This window comes from Ochotona curzoniae, unplaced genomic scaffold (assembly GCF_017591425.1).
Source record: "Ochotona curzoniae isolate NIBS_2020 unplaced genomic scaffold, NIBS_Ocur_1.0 scaffold_4701, whole genome shotgun sequence".
In the NCBI taxonomy this organism is placed as follows: Eukaryota; Metazoa; Chordata; class Mammalia; order Lagomorpha; family Ochotonidae; genus Ochotona; species Ochotona curzoniae.
In genome coordinates this window covers 73,390,556-73,400,024 of record NW_024467122.1, presented here as the reverse complement: position 1 = coordinate 73,400,024, position 9,469 = coordinate 73,390,556, and positions in this window count along the sequence as shown.

Below are 9,469 nucleotides of genomic sequence, written 5' to 3'. Positions count from 1 at the left end.
GGCAGGAAGAAGAAGTTAAATTAGAATTGTTCCAATGCTTTGGTTTTCAGACACTGATAAATTAGGTGAATGATAAGGCACTGGTGAAAACTTGCAAGGGGGCCAATTTTATGGTGATCCTTTCCGATTGAGTCAGCACGGGCGCTGGTGGAGTTTAGGATCCTGGTAGGTAGGGAATTGCAATGGCCAGGCTGTGTGTGTGTGTGTGTGTGTGTGTGTGTGTGTGTGTGCGCGCGTGCGCTCGCTGAGTTCATCATTCTTGGGAGGGAAGGGAGGAATTCTATCCAGAAATGGATTCATTGTAATTAAGGCCAGGATGGTTTTGCTTCTAGATGAAAAGTTTGTTTCCTCTAAAGAGACCAGATTTGCAGGGATATTGCTGGCAACCCTGGTCTGTCCTGCTATAACAAGTCTGCATGCTGTTGTACGTGGTTCATTTGGCTTTGCCTGAGGTTAGATTTTGTGTGATTATGGGACCCTCCCTTGGGGTTTTTCAACAAAAAGGGAATCAACTCACATGCTGTGGCCCTCTGACTCGTAGGAAGGTGACACACTTTCATAAAGAGAACCCCGAATGTTCATGCTTTACCTTGAGACTAACATCTAGTTCTGTCTATCCTTGATTTATCTGTCTACCCCACAAAGAATTATTGAGCATTTATCATCTTACAGGTCACAAGAAAAGCCGGAGACAGCCTTTTTCACAAGCCTCAGAGATCAGCAGGGCTTATTAACAATGTGAAACCCAGGTGTCTCTTCCAGGAATTCTGATTCCACTGTTACTATCCATCAAGCACTTGCCGGGCACTGCACAAGTGTGTGATTCATTTGTTGTTTACAAAACCCGTTCCAAGAAAAGTGAATATCCTCATTTTACAGAAAAGACTCAGAAATAAATGGAAATATTTGCTCCTGAAATCTTATAGCGCTCAGCAATCGGATTCTAGCCGAGACGTCTGATACCAAGGCCAGAGCGCTTGCTTTCAGGCAGCCCCTTCCTTAATCCAAAGCTCTCTCCCGATCCTTAGCCCAGTCTGCCAACTGGCATCATGCCTAGTGAGCTATGCTGGTAATGGGTTTGCTTCCTGTGCACTTGATTTGGGGCTCCATGGATGTTTGCTGTTGCGTCATCCCCTGGCTGGCAGCATGTTTCCAAACCCCAGTGTCTTCAGGAGGAGGTGTAAATTCCTTGGCATCCAAGGCTCTTCATGATTTGGATTTACTTTCTTTCCTTACCCCACACAGCCTCCTTCCTCCTCCACATACAAAGCCCCGAGGCCCAGCTGGTCTGCTCTCTATTTAAAAACACCAAGAAGTTGTTCTAACAGGGAAAGTGTCTTTCCTTCTTTCAGAGGTTCACCCTTCCACTCAATCCGGTCCTTATTTCCTTGCCTCCAAGGACTTTGTTTCTTCCATGGTCTTCTCCCCTCATCATCATTAATCTCCCTTTCTCTCTATAGCGTACCTTGGATGAAGTCATCTGAAATTTCACGAACTAAATATAATAATCCTAAGCTCCTTTTTGGGGCCCGCATGTCCCCCTAGCTATTGCGTTCTTTCTGTCTTCCTCGGTCAGCTCAACCTCTCAAGAGTTCCTCTCAGTGACTCTCGCTCACCTCCCACTCACCCTTCAACTTCCTGTTAAGACCGCTCGCATCAGGGCCACCAGCATCTCTCATGTTGACAAACTGAAGTGCTTTCCTGTTAAATTCCCTGCCGTGACCTAACAGATTGCTATTTTATTAAATACTTTCCTTACTTTATGATGGTATCACTTATGTATTCGTCATAGAAAGTAGAAACCATGCTTCAAAGTTTTATTTTTTTCTTGGGATAGCAGTTATAATCAAATAATCCTTTCTCACAATCCTGGACAGGGCAGCAACCGCAGCGTCCTACCAGTCGTATGGTCACCAGACTAAACCATCCACTCTCTGTAGTGTGCTGTGTTCACAACATTTTCTTTCCTACTTTCAGTACATGACATGAGAAAAGTAGCATTCTGTTGTTAAGTAGTCCTTCTGTTAAAATAGTTACCCAACAGTGGCCTAACATAAGCGTTTGAAACACAGTTGAGGTTGTGATATGGGACAGGTAGTGAGATGGGCTAGCTTTGGGTCTTAAGTTGGAAGTCACACTTCTCCTGTTCTACGTAACCCTACTCAATCAAATGATTATCAGTCCAATGACTCCTTCCCAGAGGAAATCTCCCCTTACCTGGGGGATGAATGGGACAGAGGAAGGGGTGTGGGGGTATTATGTAGCCATTTCCCTTTCCAACCACATAAGAGCCCATAATGAGGAGGTGCTCTGTCTCTTTCAGCGATGCAAATGAGACAGGTAGAAAATACCCCTTTCTCATCCTTTCCTTCCATTCCATGGCCAATTTGTCTATGAATATGGCCTATGTGTGTGTGATTTCCTCATCTTTTAAAATTAACTCTCACTTTATATGTTGTATCTGTGCCTGTACTTAGGGAAGCTTCTTTAAGTAAGAGGCAAGAATCTAGAAAGTTATATTAGGCCGTACCTGGCCCACAGCAGTAGGATAGGCTAAGCTACATGCTTCAATAAATTAGGCACCCTCAATACATTTTTACTTACAATATCTTCAAGTAAAAATTAGTTGATTAAAACATGACACCATCGCACATCAAGCACCTGTACTTTCCTCTCCACTACTTCTAAATTACTTGAGGATCAACTATAGATAACAGAACTTACCCTAACTTGTCCAGGGATCTTGGTGCTTGCAGAAGCACTGGAAGAATGGGAGGTACAGGGGACCTAGCACATTTGATTCAACAAAAATATCTCTATATAATCACTGTAGAACTGGTAGCCACAGGAGATAGTACAACAGTTTTTTCTGGCTCTAGGTCTCTACTGCATCTGCAGCTCAACCCTGGCCTCTTGACAAAGCTAACGGCTGTCTGGGACCCTCTATTACACTGATGCTGAAAAGCTGAAAGCCTTTGTGACTGTGCTTGCCAGAACATGCAGCAGGCTCATGGACAGTCCACCTTTCAAATCATGAACAAGTGTATCTGCCGGAAGGAAGCTGGGTCCCACAGAGACCTAAGCTGCCAGGGAGATGGGTCAAGATATTCCTGGTTTCCTGGCCTCTCATGGACAGGGAAGCACATTGAGAGTGCAACTGAGTGAGCCAGTTTTTCCGTCACACTTTCGGATTTTTATCCTGCCTCATATCCAGTTCTTCTCAGTCTCCCCATTCAGTGGACCCCCATCAAAGGGCTTCGGAGCTCGGCACTTGTGGTTTGTCTGGAGCTGAGCTCTAGATGGTGGCTTGGAGAAAGTGAGTTACCAATCAGGTCACTTTTGCTTAACTGAATAAGCTGTTGCCAAAGGCGGTGGAGAAATAAATATCCATTGTTGTCTTCCAGGTGATCATTTTTGGCTGCCATAGAAAATCCCTGCACTGTGCTGATTGTCCACCCCACTAGCTCTGGCTCTGTCTGAAACAATCGTGTGTGCTGTCTGGCTTTCATTCGCTCTAAGGTTGTGTCCAGAAGCTGCAAGTACACGGGACCCTGAAATTATAAAATAGGAATGAGGCTTTTCTTGCAGGCAAGGCTGAAGGCTGCTTCTCAAGTCCCTAGATCTAAACATCCACCAAGATCTAAGAGACCTTGTAACTCAGTCTAAAGTTTCCAGCCATTCTCCACTCCACCCCTTGCTACACAGAGGCTGGACTCTGCAATTTGGACACCTCTGTTGAAAGTCTACCAGGCCCAATAGCATTCCAGCCATGGCTCCTGTAGCTTGGGGAGGCCAACAAGCCATACCGAAGGCTTGCCTCCTCGTTGGGGAACGTACCACTAACCCAAACCCTGGCAAAGCTTCCAGGGCTTCTCACCATAATAAACACCAAAGTGCCAACTTGCCAGCCACATGGTTTTGCATGGGTTTGATGGAACTTGCTGGGGATCCTGGAGCATCCACCAAGAGGCATTGCCCTTAGTATGTTGCTCTTGTTGTTTCTCCTTCACTTCCTCTCTACCCCTCCCCCTGCCTTTTATTTTGTCCTTTGACTATGAATTTCTTTGAAGGAAGAAATTATTTTGCCCCAGGAAACTCATTTATAGCAAAATAAGTGAAAGGTCTGGGCATCTGGCCCCACGTGGGGCTCGTTTTCAAGTTATTGCTTTAGCATGCCTTCATCTGGCTCCGCCAAGCTTGGAGCCTTTCCCCGCCAGCATCACACCTGGTTTCAGCTGGAAGGCAGAGGACTCCAGCTTTTCATCTTCTGGGCCTCTTTGTTATTGCTGGAGCCAAGGATTGGCCTGGGATCAGATAGGGGGAAGGAGGCGGGGGACTGAGAACCAAAGCTGGAAACTGTCCCAGAGGCCTAGGAGGAGAAAGGCTTCCTGGAGCTTTGGAATGCCTGCTCCTTCTGAGCCTGAACTGGAGCTCCCAGGCTGATGCAGCCAACCAGAGGCTGAAGAGATCAGGAAGGATGGGTCCCCTAGCCTGAGGGTTGTTACCGATTTTAGGGACATGAGAAAAAGGCCTTCTTAAGCCTCCCATGATAAGAAATTCAGCTTAGGCTTGAAAAACCATATGCTAAATTTCCTGAGTAGGGAGATTGCTTTTTGGGGGCGGTTTATAGGTTAACAGTTAATATTTCCTTAAAAGCTGGCTTATTTCTATCCCTTATTTTTTTTTTTTAAACACAGCTTTGAGAAAAACCAAATTACCCTTTAGCACGCCTAAGAGGATTTTGTCTATCGTATGTTTCAGGATCTTTATGGTGTGCATATCTACTGAAAGCCATTTCCCATAAAAATACAGAGGACATTTCGATGGGATTTTAAGCTTATTTAAAATTAATTGCAGATTCATTTCACTGCACATTCATTGAAGGCTTTCTTTTTCATTATTAATATGAAGAAATGGTGAGGGCTCTGCAGAAGTCTGAGAGGGCTCAGTGGCTGCTCTGAGGGCCTCCTCCAGCCAGCAGCCTTTCGCCTCAGGTCTGCGTTCTTGGACTCATCAGGCTCTGGCCTGTCTACTTAGATGGAGCCCAGGGCCATGAGATCAAGAGCCTGACCTGCTCAGATGTCCTTAACTTCTTGCTTTTCTTCCATCTCCCCTTCCTGCCTGGCTGACACAAACAGCATCGCTGTAAGGACAACAGATCGTGGCTGGGGTCCCTGAAGAATGAAAAGCAGACTGACAGCAGGCCCTTAGTGGTGGGACAGAGCCAGGCTAAAGGCAAATGGAATCACAGAGGTTGTCCTGCTCCATGTAAACCAGGCTTCAGAAAGGTGACAACCACAGAAGCCATTTGGTCATTTATGCTAGGTAAGTGGTCACTGTGAGACCTTTGTGAGAAGACAATTCTAAAGTGGTTTGAATTTCTTTACTTGCTCCCTCTCATCTTTGATTAAGAGAGACTGAATCTTTATTTTTTTTAAAGATTTATTTTTATTATTTTTTCATTGGAAAGGCGGATATACAGAGAGGAGAGACAGAGAGGAAGATCTTCCGTCCGATGATTCACTCCCCAAGTGAGTGCAACGGCCGATGCTATGCCGATCCGAAGCCAGGAGCCTCTTCCGGGTCTCCCACATGGGTGCAGGTTCCCAAAGCTTTGGGCCGTCCTTGACTGCTTTCCCAGGCCACAGGCAGGGAGCTGGAAGGGAAGCGGGGCTGCCGGGATTAGAACCGGCGCCCATATGGGATCCCGGGCGTGCGAGGCGAGGACCTTTAACCACTTGCGCCACCGCGCCGGGCCCGAGAGACTGAATCTTTAGAGTGGTAGTCACTAGGAAATGACCTATGAATCCTGCACGTGAAGAAGGCCTTGAGGACCACTGGATCCACCTGTACAACAGAAACCCCAATGGGCTGAGCTTTTCCAATTCTGGGCCAAAGAACCAGGCTTGATTTCTAGTCAGGTGTGTTCCATTCCACAGTGGGATTCGAGCCAAGCAATATCCTGGATGGATAGCTGAGGATGAGCTGCTGGGAATGACTAGGGAGAAGGACGATGCTCCTGTAAGGAAATTGGGGTCTAGCCAGCTGCAACAATTATTGATTTGTTTTTTCTGGCTTTTCAGTGATGGGGAAGAGCCAGCTTGTTACGAAGATATTAAGTAAATAGAGTAGTTGTGTGGCCTTTTCTCAGGAGCACCAGTTAGGTCTCATTGTCCTGGAGGGCCGGTACTCCTGAGATCACTGGTGGGGTGATCATGGAAGTGACAGGAGGGGTCCACTCCTGCCGCTGTCACCATGATTCCTGCCTTCCACAAACTCTTGCCCCACCAGAGGTCTGCGATGGTATTTCAGCTCCTCCACTTTCAGTGTCAGCTCAGGTCTCCTGTCCTGAATTCCTTGAAAAGTCTGAGTGTTCTCCTTTCCCATTACGGTTACCATAGTAACTGCCTGCAGGACCTTTTGAGAAGGAATCAGGAAGGGGTTTCTCATACACACTCATACTCATGTTGGTGTCACAGAGTCTTTGCTTAAGGGGATTTGGCCTTCAATCAGTGGCCCCAGGGCTGTGAACTGGCTGCTCCAGAAAACTGCAGGGTCATCCTGCTCTGGTGTGGCAGCTGGTAGCATCCTCTGGGACCCCTCAGTGGACTGTGGAGGGGGCAGGTTACATAAGTCAAATCATTCAGTAGCCCGTTGTCTATTGTGCTTCTTGGAAGAGCAGCATAACCAACTGACAACCACCAAGATCCTGCAGGGCAGGGCAGTCTGACTGCTGTGCCAGCCTCTCTGCCTATTATGTTAATTATGTCCACTGTGCTGTTGCGGCTGAATGCTTGCCCGCTAACAGCCTCTCTCAAATTCTATCATCTGCACTCGGAATTCTTGAAATCCCAGGTCCATGGCATTACCTGTCCTCTTTCAACCTTCCGTGGGAAGTGGATGCCATCCTTACCATGTTATAGCAGAAGCAGATTCTGAGGGGGGGAAGTAAGCTCTGTGCTTTCACAGAACACATCTCTCCTTACAGCCTCTTCTTCCTGAGAATCAGCCATATCCCCAACCTTAGGCCAAACATGCCGTTATTTCCATTGTCTGTATCCTAGGCATTCGTTGGATCCGGGTTGGCAGAATAAACCACAAGAATCATCAGAACTGACTCCAAAGTCATTGTGAGACACTGGGCCCTTAAGGCTTTTCCTTTTAAGGTTTTTATTTATTTGGAAGGCAAGGAGGGAGAACGAGAGAGCTCTCCCATTGAATGGTTGCCTCCTTTAATGCCCACAGCGGTTGGACTAGAGGGACCCAAACAAGGAAGACAAGTGTTCCCTGTGGGTCTCCTCTGTGTTGAGGGGCAGAGACAAACCCAGGTACCTGAGTCAGTAGCTGCTACTCCTCAGAATGCACATTAGCTGGAAGCTGGATTGAAAGACAAAGCAAGATTTGAAACCAGGACCTTTAATATGAAATGTAAGCATTCCAATTGGCAGCTTAGTCTACTGTGCCACAGTGCTAGCCACTGGATACTGAGTAACACATTATTAAGGATCAAAGGCATTCACCTTACTTCTACCCAGCCACACTGAACTGGAGCTCTCTAGATCGACTCTCACATTCCTAGTGTTCCTGCAGGTGCTTTCTCATCGGTCAGGGGGTGACATTCCTTTGCTATATATACTGTTTTCTTCTAGAAGAGGGTTTGTGTTTCTCTGGGTGGGCTGGCCCAAATCCTGGGCCTGGACAGTGGCTTATGGTAACAAGAGGTAGTGAGCATAATTTTGGGAGGTCTCTGTCTCGGATGAGCATGTGGCTTGGTCCTCAGTGCTGGAGAGGCCACTCTTCCCTGAGCCTTGACAGTTCAGAGCAGCTGAGATGGAAAACTCCAAATACTCCCTGGTCCAGACTGGAGGGTCCCACTGTTTTCCTACTCCAGCTCTGACTTTTTTTTTTAAAGATTTATTTTTATTATTTTTTTATTGGAAAGGCGGATATACAGAGAGGAGAGACAGAGAGGAAGATCTTCCGTCCGATGATTCACTCCCCAAGTGAGCACAACGTGGGTGCAGGGTCCCAAAGCTTTGGGCCGTCCTCGACTGCTTTCCCGGGCCACAGGCAGGGAGCTGGAAGGGAAGCGGGGCCGCTGGGATAGAACCGGCGCCCATATGGGATCCCGGGTGTGCAAGGCGAGGACCTTAACCACTTGCGCCACCGCGCCGGGCCCATCCAGCTCTGACTTTGATGCGTGGAATCTATCCTCACAACTGTACTGCCATCATCACATTTAGGACCTGGGCCTGAGTTTCAGCCTAAGGGTCCTAGTGGATAAGCCGGAGACTCTTCTTGAACTCCACCACAGAGGCCTCCGACCTTCGCCAGGCACCTGATACTATTACAACTTTTGCTCTTAGATTTTTCTTCTTCTTTTTTTTAAGACTGCATTTTTAGAGCAGTTTCAGAGTCCCAGGAAAACTGGGCAGAAAGACAAAGAGCTCCCACAGACCCCCAAACATGCAGAGCCTCCCCAGAAACCAGTTTCTCCCACCAAAGAAAACCTCTGTTGCAGGCAATGCCTCTCTGTTACTAGGGACCGAGAGTTCCCAGACTGGATCAGGTGTGTGCATTCTATGAGTTTTGACCAACGTATAATGACATATACCTACCAGTACGATGCTGTACTGCCTCCCCAATTCTCTATGCTCCACCAATTCACCCACCCCCTGACACTCTGGAACCATTGGGCCTTGTTTTGCCTCCATACTTTCTGCTTTTTCAAAAGTGCCCTGTATTGTGGGTCACTTCGTATCAGGATACCTTCCGAGAAGTGAGCAATTAAGTGATTTTGTCATTATGCAAACACCAGGGAGCATCAAAACACAGCCCTGAGTGGTGCAGGCTGATCACTCAACATGGGCTCTTGATTCAATTTGGTGACTCAGGAACATGAAACGAGGCTGCTGCTGTCATAACATGCCATACTGTTTTATTGCAAACTTCTTTCTTTTACAAGAAATAATGATGAAAGCTGTAGTAGATACTAAAGTTGCGTATTATCATTTTTCTTCCTTAAATGATTTATTTAATTTTATTGGAAAGGCAGATTAATAGAGAGAAGGAGAGACAGAGAGAAAGATCTCTCCAGTGATTTACTTCCCAAATGGCTGCAATGACTGGAGCTGAGCTGAGCTGATCTGAAGCCAGGAGCCAGGAGCTCTTCTGGGTCTCCCACATGGGGGTGCAGGGTCCCAAGGCTTTGGGCCGTCCTTGACTGCCTTCCCAGGCCACAAGCAGGGAGCTGGATGGGAAGCGGGGCACCTGGGATTACAGCTGGGGTCCATATGGGATGCCGGCATGTACAAGGTGAAGACTTTAGCCACCTTTTAAAATATATTTTTTTAATGGCAAAATCACCACAGACACATGAACAATGCATTGTGAGGCAATTGACTATAAGAATTGGGCCATTAGAATTTTTCAGCTCCATTACAGTTTTATGGGACTACGACTGTGTCTG